The following is a 14139-nucleotide window of genomic DNA, read 5'->3' as shown; positions in this document are numbered from 1 at the left end:
ATCCAGCCTCAGACACTGAACACTTACTAGCTGTGTGACCCTGGGCAAGTCACTTAACCCCAATTGCCTCACCAAAAAAAAAAAAAAAGAATTAGAGGAATCAGGAGAATCTTGAAGAAGTGGAATTTAAGATGAGCCTTTAAGGGAACTCTCAGAAAGGTAAGTTATTTTATTATGGGATGAGATTGAGTATACCAGAGTTCCAAGAAGTAGAGGTAAGGAATGGAAACATTCTAGGCATGAGGTACAGCCTTTGCAAAGGTATAAAGGTGGGAGATGGAATGCCGTATGCTGGGAACAGAAAGTAGGGTTGTTTGGCTAGAGTATAGACTGTGATGGGGGAGTAATTCTGTATCAGCCCAGAAAGGCCCTTTTCCACCAGACATAGCCTCGGCCAATGTTGGCTGCTCAGCTTGGACTGCTTTTCAAGAATAAGGATTCTTTTTAGGGGAAAAAACGTCTATAATCTGCTATTTCTGGTCAGCAGGCAAAGGCTGTGGTCATTGTGTCACTTTAATTGGCTAATTTTAAGGATGGGCTAGCAACAAAGTAAGAACAAATCCTGGAAAACAGGAGCAGTAAGAGCACATAAGGAAACAGACATGATTTTTCACAGAAGAATATAAATACATACATATATATATGTATATATCTATATATGTGTATATATATATATATAATAGCAATTTGCATTCCAGTCACTCAATGAGAGTTGAAAGGGCGTGGAAATGAAAGAATCCTGTCCAATCAATCACAGAGGAGCAATTATGAAATAAGCAGGGGTTCTTTACTTTTTAAGGTTTTGTTTCATTTCCCTCTTCTCTCTCTGATTGATGAAGGCCCCTATAGAGTCCTTGTCCGAACCATGTTTTTATTTATTTATTTTTATTTATTTAGAGTTTTTCTCCAAGTTACATGTAAAAACAAATTTTAACATCGATTTTTAAAACTTTGCATTCCAAATTCTCTTACTCCCTCCCTCCCCTCCCCCTCTTGAGAACTCCAGGATTCAGTATAAGTTATACATGTGCAATAATTCAAAACATTTCCACATTAGTCAGGTTGTGAAAGAAAATAAACAAAAAATGATACCATCAGTTCTTTCTCTGTAGATGGATTTTCACAAGTCCTTCAGAATTGTCCTGGATCATTGCATTTCTGAAAATGACCAAGTCACTTATAGATCATCTTACAATATTGCTGTTATTTTGGATATAGTACATTTCATTTTGTATCATCAATGTCTCTCCAGGCCTTTCCAATAGCAACCTGCTCATCATTTCCCACACCACAATAGTGTTACATTCCAATATCATCCCACAATTTGTTCAGCCATTCTCCAATTGATGGGCATCACCCCAATTTTGAATTCAACTTTTTTTGTGTCTTAGGATACCAACCTAGTAGTGGTATTGCTAGATTGAAGAGTATGCTGGGTCTTATAGCCCTTTGGCCATAGTTCCAAATTGTTCTACAGAATGTTTGAATCAGTTTAACACTTTACCAAGAGTGTATTAATGTCACATTTTACCCATATCCCACACAACATTTATCATTTTCCTCTTCTGTCCTATTATCCAATCCAATAGGTATAAGGTGGTACCCAGAACTGTTTTGACCTGAATCTCTCCAATCAATAATGAGTTTAAACATTTTTTTTCATATGGCTAGAGGTGGCTTTGATTATTTCTTCTCAAAACTTCAAGTCCTTTGATCATCTATCAATGGGGAATGGCTCTTATTTTAACAAATTTGACTCAGTTCTCTATGTGTTTGAAAACTGAGGCTTATCAGAAAAACATGCTTCAAATTTCTTTCACAGTTACTATTGCTAATTGTATTTCCCTCCTCTTGATATTTACTATTTTCTATATTCTTTCACCCTATCCCTCCTCTAAAGCATTTTGCTTCTTACTGTCTCCTCCCCAAATCTTCCCTCCCTTCCTTCACCCCTCCCCCCCCCTTTCCTGTTTCCCTCCCACTTTCCTGCAGGGCAAGATATATTACTATACCCAATTGAGTGTGTATGTTATTCCTTCTTTGAGCCAATTCTAAGGAGAGTAAGATTCAGTCACTCTCCTGCACCTCTCCCATCCTCCCCTCCCCTCCATAAGCTTTTTCTTGCTTCTTTTATGGGAGATACTTTACCTCATTTCACTTCTCCCTTTAACTTTCTCTCAGTGCATTCCTCTTAACCCTTAATATTTTAAAAGATATAATCCCTTAATATTCAACTCACTCCTGTGGCCTCTGTCTAAATCAACTTCCCTAATAATGAGAAAGTTCTTATGAGTTACAAGTATCATCTTCAAATTCAGGAATGTAAACAGTTTAACCTTTTAATAGCTCTCATGATTTCTTTTTCCTGTTTACATGTTTATGCTTCTCTAGGGTCTTATATTTGAAAGCCAAATTTTCTATTCAGCTCATATATTTTCATTATGAATGCCTGAAAGTCCTCTCTTTCACTTAATTCCCATTTTTCTCCCTGAAAGATATTAATTAGTTTTGCTGGGTAGGTGACTCTTGGTTGTAATCTCAGTTCCTTTGCCTTCTGGAATAGCATATTCCAAGTCCTCCAATCCTTTAAAGTAGAAACTGCTAGATCTTGTGTTATCCTGACTACAGATCCACCATACTTGAATTGTTTATTTCTGGCTGCTTGCAATATTTTCTCCTTGACCTGGGAGCTCTGGAATTTGGCTATAATATTCCTGGAAGTTTTCCTTTTGGGATTTCTTTCAGGAGGTGATCAGTAGATTCCTTAAATTTCTATTTTACCTTCTGATTCTAGATTATCAGGGCAATTTCCCCTGATTATTTCTTGGAAGATGATGTCTAAGCTCTTTTTTGATCATAGCTTTTAGGTAGTGTAATGATTTTCAAATTATCTTTCCTGGATCTATTTTCTAGGTCAGTTGTTTTTCCAAGGACATATTTCACATTGCCTTCTATTTTTCATTTTTTTGGTTTTGCTTTATTGTGTCTTGATTTCTCATAAAGTCATGAGCTTCCATTTGCTCAATTCTAATTTTTAAGCATTTATTTTCTGCAGAGAGCTTTTGTACCTCCTTTTCCATTTGGCTAATTTGGCTTTTCAAGCTGTTGACTTTTTTCATGACTTTCCTGCATCTCTCTCATTTCTCTTTCCATTTTTTACTCTACCTCTCTTACTTTATTTTCAAAGTCCTTTTTGAACTCTTCTATAGCCTGAAACAAATTCATATTTTTCTTGGAAACTTTATATGTAAGGGCCCTGACCCTTCTATCCTCTTCTGAGGATGCACCTCAACCATAGACACTTTCTAAGGTCAGCAGTTTTTGTGAATGCTCATTTTCCTATCCTATTTCTTGACTTTTAACTCCTTCTTAAAGTAGGGCACTGCTTCCAGGATGCACTGGCCCAAACTTCAGGAGGTCCAAGGTAGTACTATTTATGGAGAGGCACATTTTCCACTCCCCTGGACTGTGCTTTTGTCTGCAAACAACCACATCCCTGCTTGACCTTTAACCTGAAACAGAATCCTGTTTCACTGTGGCTGCAAGCTCTGGTGTGCCTATGCCCCTTCCATGACTGGGATGCCTCCCAAGACTGCTTCTCAGATCCGAGCACAGGCAAAACAACAGTCCTACCTCAGTGCCAGCAGAGATCCCTGGAATCTCCCCCTGGTCAACCGATTGAGCCCCTCACTGTGTGTGAGCTGAGTTCCAGAAACAGCTGCTGCCACAACTGATTCTCAGACTCCTGAGGCCTGTTTCTCTTGGGCAGCTTGTCTGGGGCTGGATCTGTGCTGGTGTGGCCTGTAGAGGTCTGTGGTCCACTCTCACCCCCATACAACAGACCTTTCCTGCTGACCTTCTAAGCCATATTTGGCTGGAAAATAATCTCACCCCTTCCTTTTGTGTGTTCTGCTGCTCCAGGAATTGTCCTATGATATTATTTGAAGGTATCTGTAGGGGTGCTGGGGAGAACTCAGGGAAGTAATTGCTTTTCCTCTGCCATCTTCCAGAACAATTAAAAAAAGGTAAAAGTATTTTATTATTTTCCAGTTACATATAAGGATAGTTTTCAACATTCATTTTCACAGGATTTTTAGTTCCAAATTTTTTTTTCTCCCTCCCTCCCTCCTCCCCAAGAGGGAAAGAAGTCTGATATAGGTTGTACATGTACAATCAAATTAAAAATATTTCTACATTAGTCATCTTGTGAAAGAAGAATCAGAGCACAAGGGAAAAACCTCAAAAAAGAAGGGAAAAAACAGTCCCAAAGTATAAACAGTGTGGTTGAATCTGCATTCATAATTCACAGTTCTTTTTCTGGATGTTGAGAACATCTTCTATCATGAGTTCTTTGAACCTGTTTTGGATCACAGAACAATGTTTTTAATGCATGAAATTAAATGCAGTGATAACAATGGAATATATATATATATATATATAATAAAATTATGAAGCTTTTAAAAAGTCCAGATCCCAGCTTATGAAACATTGCATATGGACATTTATTAGCCTCAGTTGTCCATCATAAATGTGTGATCTAAGGGACCAGCACTGAGAAGACGGCAGACCATTCCTTCCATCCCCTCCCTTCCTCTCCTGTCCTCTCTTCTCCCTTTCTCTCTCCTCTTTTACCCTCCTTTCCTCTTCTCTCCCCTCCCATCCTTCTCTTCTCTTCTCTTCTCTTCTCTTCTCTTCTCTTCTCTTCTCTTCTCTTCTCTTCTCTTCTCTTCTCTTCTCTTCTCTTCTCTTCTCTTCTCTTCTCTTCTCTTCTCTTCTCTTCTCTCCTCTCCTCTCCTCTCCTCTCCTCTCCTCTCCTCTCCTCTCCTCTCCTCTCCTCTCCTCTCCTCTCCTCTCCTCTCCTCTCCTCTCCTCTCCTCTCCTCTCCTCTCCTCTCCTCTCCTCTCCTCTCCTCTCCTCTCCTCTCCTCTCCTCTCCTCTCCTCTCCTCTCCCCTCCTCTCCCCTCCTCTCCCCTCCTCTCCCCTCCTCTCCTCTCCTCTCCTCTTCCTTATCCATATTCCACCCCCATCCCATCTCTCCACCACCCCTAACCTTACACCATAACTGTAGCTATAACATTCTTATTCCTTCCTTCATTTACATTCCTATCCCGACCCTTATCCTGTGTCATATCTGGTGCCATTTTATTCCTTCCAGAGTTTTGGAAAACAATCCATTGCTGTAATAAAGCTGAAATGATGACAACCCTAAGCTCTCAGCTTGGGTGTATTCCTTTGGCCTACTTCCTGGGGCTCTTTGGGCAGGATCCCCCCTCCCCCAACCTCCTAAAAGCCTGGCTGTTTTATCTCCATCATACATTTTGTTCATCAAATGAAAAAAATTCCATTATGTGGAACCATTTGTTCTCTCTCCATTTAACCTGCAGTGCTCAGACTCTTAACATCTCTGAAAGAAGAACTGAAGAAAAATGTATTATTTGATGATCTAATCCAAGCAACCAGGGCACAACTCTTCCTGACACTTTGAATTTTCTATTGTTTTTGCAGTCTGCTTTTAAATGTGTTAGAAAATTTCACCCCTTTCCTCTGGAGGCTCATTCCGCTGTCTGGGATGCTATTACTGAGAGCTGGTTGGAATTAGCCAGTCAGACTTGTCCTTGGTATGAAATACCCTCAGTCAAGTGACATTTCTCCATGGAATCAGAGATTAGCAGAGAAAGAAGGAGATGGAGGACTTAGAACCTAGAATATTAGAGCCAGGGAAGATCATAGAACCTGTAACACAGAATTTCAGAACCAGTAGGATCTTTATAACATAGAACATAAAATATAATAGAATTTTTATATATTTTATTTCATTAAATATTTCCCAATTATATGTAAAAATTTTAACATTACTTAAACAAAAAGTTTTTTTTTTCAAATTCTCTACCTCTAATATTCCCTCCTTGAGAAGTTAAGCAATTTTATGTCAATTATATATGTGAAGTCAAGGGACTTTGGAATTTCAAACATAGTTAGAAAGGATTACAGAATACAGAACACAAAATATAGGAGTTAGGAGGGATGTTAGAGCATGGGACATAGACTATGAGGACCAAACAAGGCATGGTAACAAAGTCTAGAAAGCAGAGACAAGAGAGGAATAAAAGACATGACTCAGGACCTTTCAGAAAATGGAGGTTCCAGGAGGAGGTCACCATTGGGAGAAGGGGACTACAAAGGCTGAAGAATGTTTCAGGGTGAGAAGGTCACCAAGGCATGGTGGTAAAATCTAGAGAGACCAGATCCAGGAGAGGAATGAAGAACATTACATCTATTCACCTCATTTTGTAGATGAGGTACTAGAGACCTATAGAGAAGGTGACTGGACCAAGGACATCTCACTAAGAATTGGCAGCACCAGACCTAGAATGCCAAGCCTTGATGCCTCTTAAGTCATATCTGTTTGCTAGAATTGCTAAGCTATGTGATACAATGGAATGTGTTCTTGAGTAAGGAAACTTGGATTCTGGTATTAACTCTGCCAATGTCTTGATGTACATGTTGTAGGGCTCAGCATATGTGCTGAGCTCCTAAACAAGCTTAGCTTATGATGATTCCCCATATAGAGAGCGTAAGGATCTTGTTCCTGGTAGAGTTATGATGTGATGGAGGTGATATCCTGTCTTTGGTTCTTACCAGCTTAGTCATGTGGTTAGGAGAAGGCCTTTTTGACTGGCTACATAGCATGTTCATAAAGGTCAGTCAGCCTCAGATTAGTTTCTTTAGCCACTTTGGTTGTACTCTTAGCAAGTTATTTGGAATGTTGTAATGATTTGTGTCCTGTGATGAATAATGCTGAAATGGATAGGTATAGTGACCTCCTCCACCAAGGCTACCATGTGGCCTTGGGAATACAAGCTTGGGTTCTTTGTCTGCCTCAATATTTTTTCTTTCAATTTTAGATGTAAGGGAAGTTGTCCTGGATCCAGATTTTTGCATCCAGGTCAGCATTAATGCTCCAAGGAATAAGGAGCATCTTTTATGCATGAGCTTTGGGATCCAACCTGGGGTAGCTGAAATGACGACTCATCCAGAAGACATGAGTGGGATATATAGATGGAGAATTTCCATCAGCTAAGCTTGCTGATATGCTCTGCACATAGGCCAGACCTTGTTATACACACATCAAAGCAGTGGCAGAGCCAGTATCATAACCCAAGTTCTTTGACTTAGAGAACTTACCAGTTCCACAAAAGTAGTGTAGTACAGTGGACAAAGCACTGGCTTAAGAGGCCACACATGGAAATGAACTTGGTATTAACATCATGTAGGAATTGAGCTAGGTTTGAGTCTGCTCTCCCCAGAGACTTGGGTTTCATGGGTGTGAGTATGTCCTTAAGGTCTTGGAAAGAAACACATGTATTTCTGATGTTTCCATATCTTCAGAATAAATATCCCTTTCTAAAAACTAATTGATATTAAATGGTTAGGTAGAATTAGGGCTCTAGTTACTGACACTTAACAGTGAAAGAACATAACTGGTGGGGGCTCAAGCTGATAGTAGTAGAGAAGAATCATCCTGAAACCTCTCATGGGACCTTAGAACACTATTAAGGAAATATAACCTGCTTGGCTCTAAGAGACTGGGCCAGAACATAGACAATACATGTAACACTAGAGAAATGTTACTTCCTATCACAGGACCTCAGCTTTCTCATCTGTAAGAATCACTCTCTTGAGACAAATCACATTTTTCCTTGCCATTGGAATTGATTCCCTTTGTGACTTCAGAATTTAGCACTTGAAGGGTTCTTATCCCTCTATAGGTTTCTTTTCCTATAAAATGTTTTTCAATGGGATCCCACCAGTGATATCTGTGATCTCACATTTTCTTCCTCGCTTTAGTTCTTGCTTTTTGTGTGAATATTGGGGATTTGTGTAGAAACATTTGAGACCCCAAGTTTTACTGTCAGCTTCCTTTCTAGGATTTTGTCACCTGTGAACTTCTTGGAATCTCATCTGCTATTTTTTCACCTTTACTCTAGCTATTCCCTATGGCACTTAGCTTAGCAGGAATATTTATCCTTCCTCCTTCGTTCTTTAGGAAAATGTTCATAAAATATTTGTAAGACATGCAGTGAATGAATTCTCATCAATCCTTGTCAAGTGTACTACATCCCTGTTGGGAAGTCTATCATCCTTATATTTTAAACCATGAACTAGAAACCCTAATTCTATTTTTATACACGACCTTCTTGGCCAGATGTTTACTTCTTAAATCACATTCTCTTCTACAAATGTTACCTTTAATGGGTAGCACTGAGTAAAACACAACCTAGTACCTCATGGTCTTCATCTTCTTGCTCTAAATTTCCAAATTTCTGAAAAAACTTCTTAAGTTTCTTTTCAAAAGGATAATTTGTGTTTATGTAAATCAAGTCTATTGGTCTTGATGTAGATTCCTGGAAAATTATCAAATGGATTATTGAAGGACTACTTTTGTAATATCTAGAAAAGAAAACCATGATCAACAAGGACTGTTGTCAAGAACTAACTGCATCAATAATATTTCATACCAGACTAACATCACCTTTTTTTGTTTTTTGTTTTTGTTTGTTTGTTTGTTTTTTGTAGGGCAATGAGGGTTAAGTGACTTGCCCAGGGTCACACAGCTAGTGTCAAGTGTCTGAGGCCAGATTTGAACTCAGATACTACTGAATCCAGGACAGGTGCTTTATTCACTGCGCCACCTAGCTGCCCTAACATCACCTTTTTTTTTTTTTTTTAAACAAGGTGATAGATTAAAGGAATGAGACAGATATAGTCTCCATAGATGTTAGCAAAGCTTTTCATAATGTGTTTTATACTTTACAGGGGGAGAATATGGAGACCTTGCATTAGATAATAACACCATTGTATGGCTTTGTCTAATTGTGGTTGAATGGTTGGAGTCAAAGAATGGTTATTAATGATGCGATGTCACCATGTCAGCTCAGAAGAAAGAGGTTAGGGCAGGATTTGATGTCACAGGATATCAAAACTTGGAGGACTCCAAGAACAGAGAACAGAAAATAGCAGAGTCGGACAATGAGCAGTGTCTTTGTCATGCAAGGACCAGTTTATCTAAGTGCAGATGGAAATATTCATCCCTTGTGGTCATCAAATTATTAGTTGTTTTTAATTTTTATTAAGATGAACTCGTCAAAGCATCTACTAAGGTGTGAAGGGGTTAAATTAGCCAGAGTTGTTATAAACTCACACTTCAACACCATTTGAGATATATAAAACACTCTCCTTAAAACAACAGCATGATATATGTAGTGAAATAATTATCCTATTTACAAAGGAAGAAATTTAGACTTGGAGAGGGGCAGTGGCTTGAGCGTTCTTCAAACAGAATGTATTCTCACTGAGGGCAGAAATTTTTTTTTTTGTATCCTGGTCCTAGGACAATATAGTCAAACATAAAAAAAAAATGAATAAATGCTTGTAGAGTTGAGTAGACTTGAATTGAAGTGTTGGCACTGGGATTCCAACTCTTACTTCAAGCTATCATCGTGCTTCTCATGTAGTCTGCCATGGTAAGATTGAAACCTCAAGGACATTATAGAACCTTGTAGTGTTGAATTGCTGAATTAAGGATAGATAATGATTGTTTTCTTTGAGAAGCAATGCCTGCAAGGGCATGAGCTGAGTGATAGTAACTTTTACAGGATTGGTGCAGATCCAGAGATGAACCTCAGGGAAGAGTGGGTGGTCCCCTGAGACAGAGAGTGAGTTCTAGAATGCTTATTAGCTATAAGCAAGCCACCCACCTCTCTTCGTTGGTATTTTAGCCACCTTCCAAATTAGTATTTGGGAAAGTGATGAAATTATTACTTCTGCTCTTAAACTACATCTTTCATGGAAATTAGAAATTAGCCTCAAGCTAATGCGGGCCCTGTTCTTATCCCTCAAAATCTATCCCATGGGAACCCATTCAATCCCTATTCATCAGGAACCTCTTTTCCTTTGCCTTCAATGCCTCCAACTGAGCCAATTGCAATAAATGCATCAAATGAGTTTTCATTACACAATATAAAGCATTTCATGAAAACCATGCCCGATTACAGCTATTGCAGCATCTCTTCTTAGTGAACATGTATAATTCCTTAGCCAGTCCAAATGGTCTGGTTCCCCCCTGTACTTTTCAGAGTTCAGCCCTTCAGAGACATGGGTTCTTTAAACTATCACCAGAGTGGAGACTCACCATCAAAGGATAACTGCAAGGCACCCTTGATTTTGTTTCCTTTTTTCTGCTACTCCAGAATGCATTCATTCAGTCATTCAAAAAGCATCTATTAAGTGCTTACTGTGTACCAGAGTAAGGACTAGAAAGTGAGGTATGAAGGTGAAAATGAAGCCATTCACAGAATCCGGAGAATTAGAGATTCTTTAAAAATACAGTGATGTTGACTCTTCCTAAAACACCCTTACCACTCACTTCCTTAACTTACTCACTTCCTGTGATCTACTCTTGCACTCCACCTCAGCTACACACAAAGACAATCAAATCCCTTATCATGCCATCACCATAAATGAACCACCTTCATGTTCAAGAATTCTGAAATCTCCTTATCTGACCATAATTAGTTGGTTTTTACTTGTTCCTCTGCATTCCCTTACCAAATCCTACTTTTTTCCACACTGTGACCTCCAATTGCTTGACCCCTCATGTATCTCATAGGCCATCTTCTCGGCACTAGCCAGTCTCTCCTGTTTTCCTTATCTTTACCCCTTGGTGAACCAGTTCAACTCTCCACTGCCTTTTTTCTTCTGTTTCTCACCTCTTTTTGTTGATTGCTCCTTGCCAAGACTTAGCCTTGTATCACTCCCACCACACATTTATTCCTACATGTGTGCTGCTGAACAAAGATGGAGAAAATCATGCAGTCATTCTGTTTGGGTCAACTACAAATTCATGTTACACAATCTTAACGAGGTTCTCATTACTACTAGAAAATTTTAGTATACCTTCTTTACCAACTCAATATTCTGTTCTCCCAAATATCTCTTCCTAAAGATCTCATTTCTCCTTAAACACTACCCTTTCAGATGAAAACATTGCCTCATATTTTTATAGAAAAAAATGAGGCTAGGGGCAGCTAGGTGGCGCAGTGGATAGAGCACCGGCCCTGGAGTCAGGAGTTCCTGAGTTCAAATCCAGCCTCAGACACTTAACACTTACTAGCTGTGTGACCCTGGGCAAGTCACTTAACCCCCATTGCCTCACTTAAAAAAATTAGGCTATTCTCTATGAGTTCCCTCTTCTCCCCTCTTTTCATCTTCCATCATTTTTATGCCTTCTAACACTATATCTTCTTTCACTCCTGTCTCACAGGAGACAAACTACTAACAAACATTCCCCTGTATACTCTCCTCCCTCTCTCTCTCTCTTTCTCTCTCTCTCCCTCTCTCTCTCTCTCTCTCTCTCTCTCTCTCTCTCAATAATATGGTGACTTTGTTGATGGTGCACAATATAGGACTCTAGGCTTCTCCCCCACCTACTACAGGGGTGTTTTGTGACAATGATGTGAATAGGGAATGGGATCCCCAGTATAAAGACATAGATTAGGTATGTCATCTCCCCAGTGGTGGAACTCATTTTTTGGCTGGGGATGAAGATCCATGGTTTTCCACTTTGCTCCTTGGAGGCCATATAGGTCACGAAGTCTACTACACAGTTGTTATGACTGTACTCATTGTCATACCAGGAAATGATCTTGACAATGGTCATTGTTGTCAATACCAATGGCAGTATTAAAGGTAGAAGAGCAGGTATTGCTCTTAAAGTCACAGGATACAACCTGGTCCTCTGTGTAGCCCAAAATGCCCTAAAAGGGTCCTATGATGCTTGCTTCATCATTTTTCTAATTCATTCATTCATTCATTCACTCATTAATGCATTTGTTTGTTTTTAAAGTAATAAACATTTTTATTTATAGTTTTGGGTTTCATTTCTTATCCCTCCTTCCCTTTCTCCCCTTCTCCCTCCCTGAGGCAGTAAGCAATCAGATATGGGTTATACACATACATCCATCATTTTCTTGGTATCATATTTGACAGGTTTCTCTACGTGGCAGGTCAGATCCATAACAGATACATTGGGAGTAGGAACACAGCAGGCCATGTCTGTGAGCTTCCCATTCAGTTCAAATATGACATTGTCTACTGTATTAGCAGCACCAGTGGAAGAAGGGATGATATTTTGGGCAGAAAATGCCCATCATGCCGCAGCTTGCTGGAGGGGCCATCTACTGTTTTCTGGGTAGCTGTAATGGCATGGACTTTAGTCATGAGTCCTTCCACATTCCCAAAGTTGTTATGAATGACCAAGCAGTCATGGCATCAAGCAGTTAGTAGTGAAGGAGGAATTACTGATAATCTTAAAGGAATTATCATATTTCTCATAGTTCACTCCCCTCTCAAACATCAGGACATTAGCAGAAGGGGAAGAAATAATGACCCACTTGGCTCTCCCATTCAAGTGAGTCCTAGCCTTTTCCATGGTGGTAAAGACACCAGTGGACTCGAATAACATACTTGGCTCCAGCATCTCCCCATTTAATATTGGTGGAGTCCTGCTCCTGGAAAATGGTAATGACTTTTCCATTTATCACCAGCTTTACATTCTCAGCCTTGACAATGCCCTTGAACTTGCTATGGGTAGGATTCTGTGAATGGCTTCATTTTCACCTTCATACCTCACCCATATAAACCATGTAGTTGAAATTAATGAAGGGGTCATTGATGGCCACAATGCCTACTCCATCTGAGTTGAATGCAGCCCTGGTCACCAGGAGCCCAATAGAGCCAAATCTGTTTACTTTGATTTTCACCATCTTGTTTCAGGGATGTGACTGAAGCAGCACTTGATCCTTTCATTCCTACCAACTATTATCCTATATATCTTCTATCTTCTGTAAGTAAACTCCTTGAAAAAGTGCCTCCGGGGCAGCTAGATGGCGCAGTAGATAGAGCACCGGCCCTGGAGTCAGGAGTACCTGAGTTCAGATCCGGCCTCAGACACTTAATGCTTACTAGCTGTGTAACCCTGGGCAGGTCACTTGACCCCAATTGCCTCACCAAAAAAAAAAAAAAAAAAAAAAAAAAAGGAAAGGTGCTTCCACTTTCTCTCCTCTTAATCCCTTCTTAACTTGGCATATTTCAGCTTCTGACCTTACCATTCCACTGAAACTGCTCTCTTCAAAATTACCAATGATCTCTTGATTGTCTTATCCTTTAGACTTTTCTTAATCACCCTTCTCTTCAACTTCTCTGCCACCTTTGATATTGTTGATCAGTCTATGTTCTTTAATACTCCTTTATTTCTTGATTTCGGGGACATTACTCTCTCCTGGTTCTCCTCCTATCTATCTGACTGCTTCTTCTAAGCCTCCTTTGCTGTGTCCTTCTCCAGGTCATGCTCTCTTTAACAGGTATCCTTCAGAGTTCTGGCCTGGGCCCTTTTCTTTTCTCCCTCTATACTAATTCATTTTGTGATCTCATCAACTCCCATGGATTTAATTAGTATTTCTATGCTGATGATTTTCAAATCTACTTTGCCTGCTTAACTTCTCTGCTGACCTCCAATCTTTCATCCTGAATGCCTTTCAGACATAGTGAAATGGATATACTATTTCCAAAACATAATTCATTATCTTTACCCCTAAACTCCCTACCTCCTGCACTCACTTTTGATTCTTCATGACCCCTTGGACCAGAGCACACCAGGTCCTTTTATCCTTCACTATCTCTCAAAGTCTGTCCAAGCTCATGTTCATTGTTTCCATGATTCTACCTATCTATCTCATCCTTTGTCACCCCTTTTCCTTTTGACTTCAATATTTCCTAACATCAGAGGGTTTTCCCCCAATAAGTAATGATTGGAATGACACCACCTGCTGGAGACTTACTGTAGAAGAGTTCCACCCATGAAGCAAAGGTCTTTGAGGTCAAGACTAGGAGTCTTTTCTTTGGAAAAGGAAGTGACGCGGGCTAGTGGGAGGAGGAAGGAAGAGACTGGCGATCAGTCTCGCTCTCTTTCCTCTGGACTCCGGTGGAGAGTGGAGCTAGAAATGTGCTCTCCCTTTAATAGATAGGAATCTAGGCCTTTCTCTCTTTACCAAATTCTTATTCTCCTTAATAAATGCTTAA

At 39.7% G+C, this 14139-nt stretch overlaps 1 pseudogene; it reads right to left on the bottom strand.

The window, feature by feature from the left end:
• Window positions 1-233: 233 nt before the first annotated feature.
• Window positions 234-12824, bottom strand: LOC122739660 (annotated as a pseudogene).
• Between the last annotated feature and the right edge of the window lie 1315 nt (window positions 12825-14139).

The sequence above is a fragment of the Dromiciops gliroides genome, chromosome 2, assembly GCF_019393635.1.
Source record: "Dromiciops gliroides isolate mDroGli1 chromosome 2, mDroGli1.pri, whole genome shotgun sequence".
NCBI classification, from domain to species: Eukaryota; Metazoa; Chordata; class Mammalia; order Microbiotheria; family Microbiotheriidae; genus Dromiciops; species Dromiciops gliroides.
This window is presented reverse-complemented; position numbering and strand designations above follow the sequence as displayed.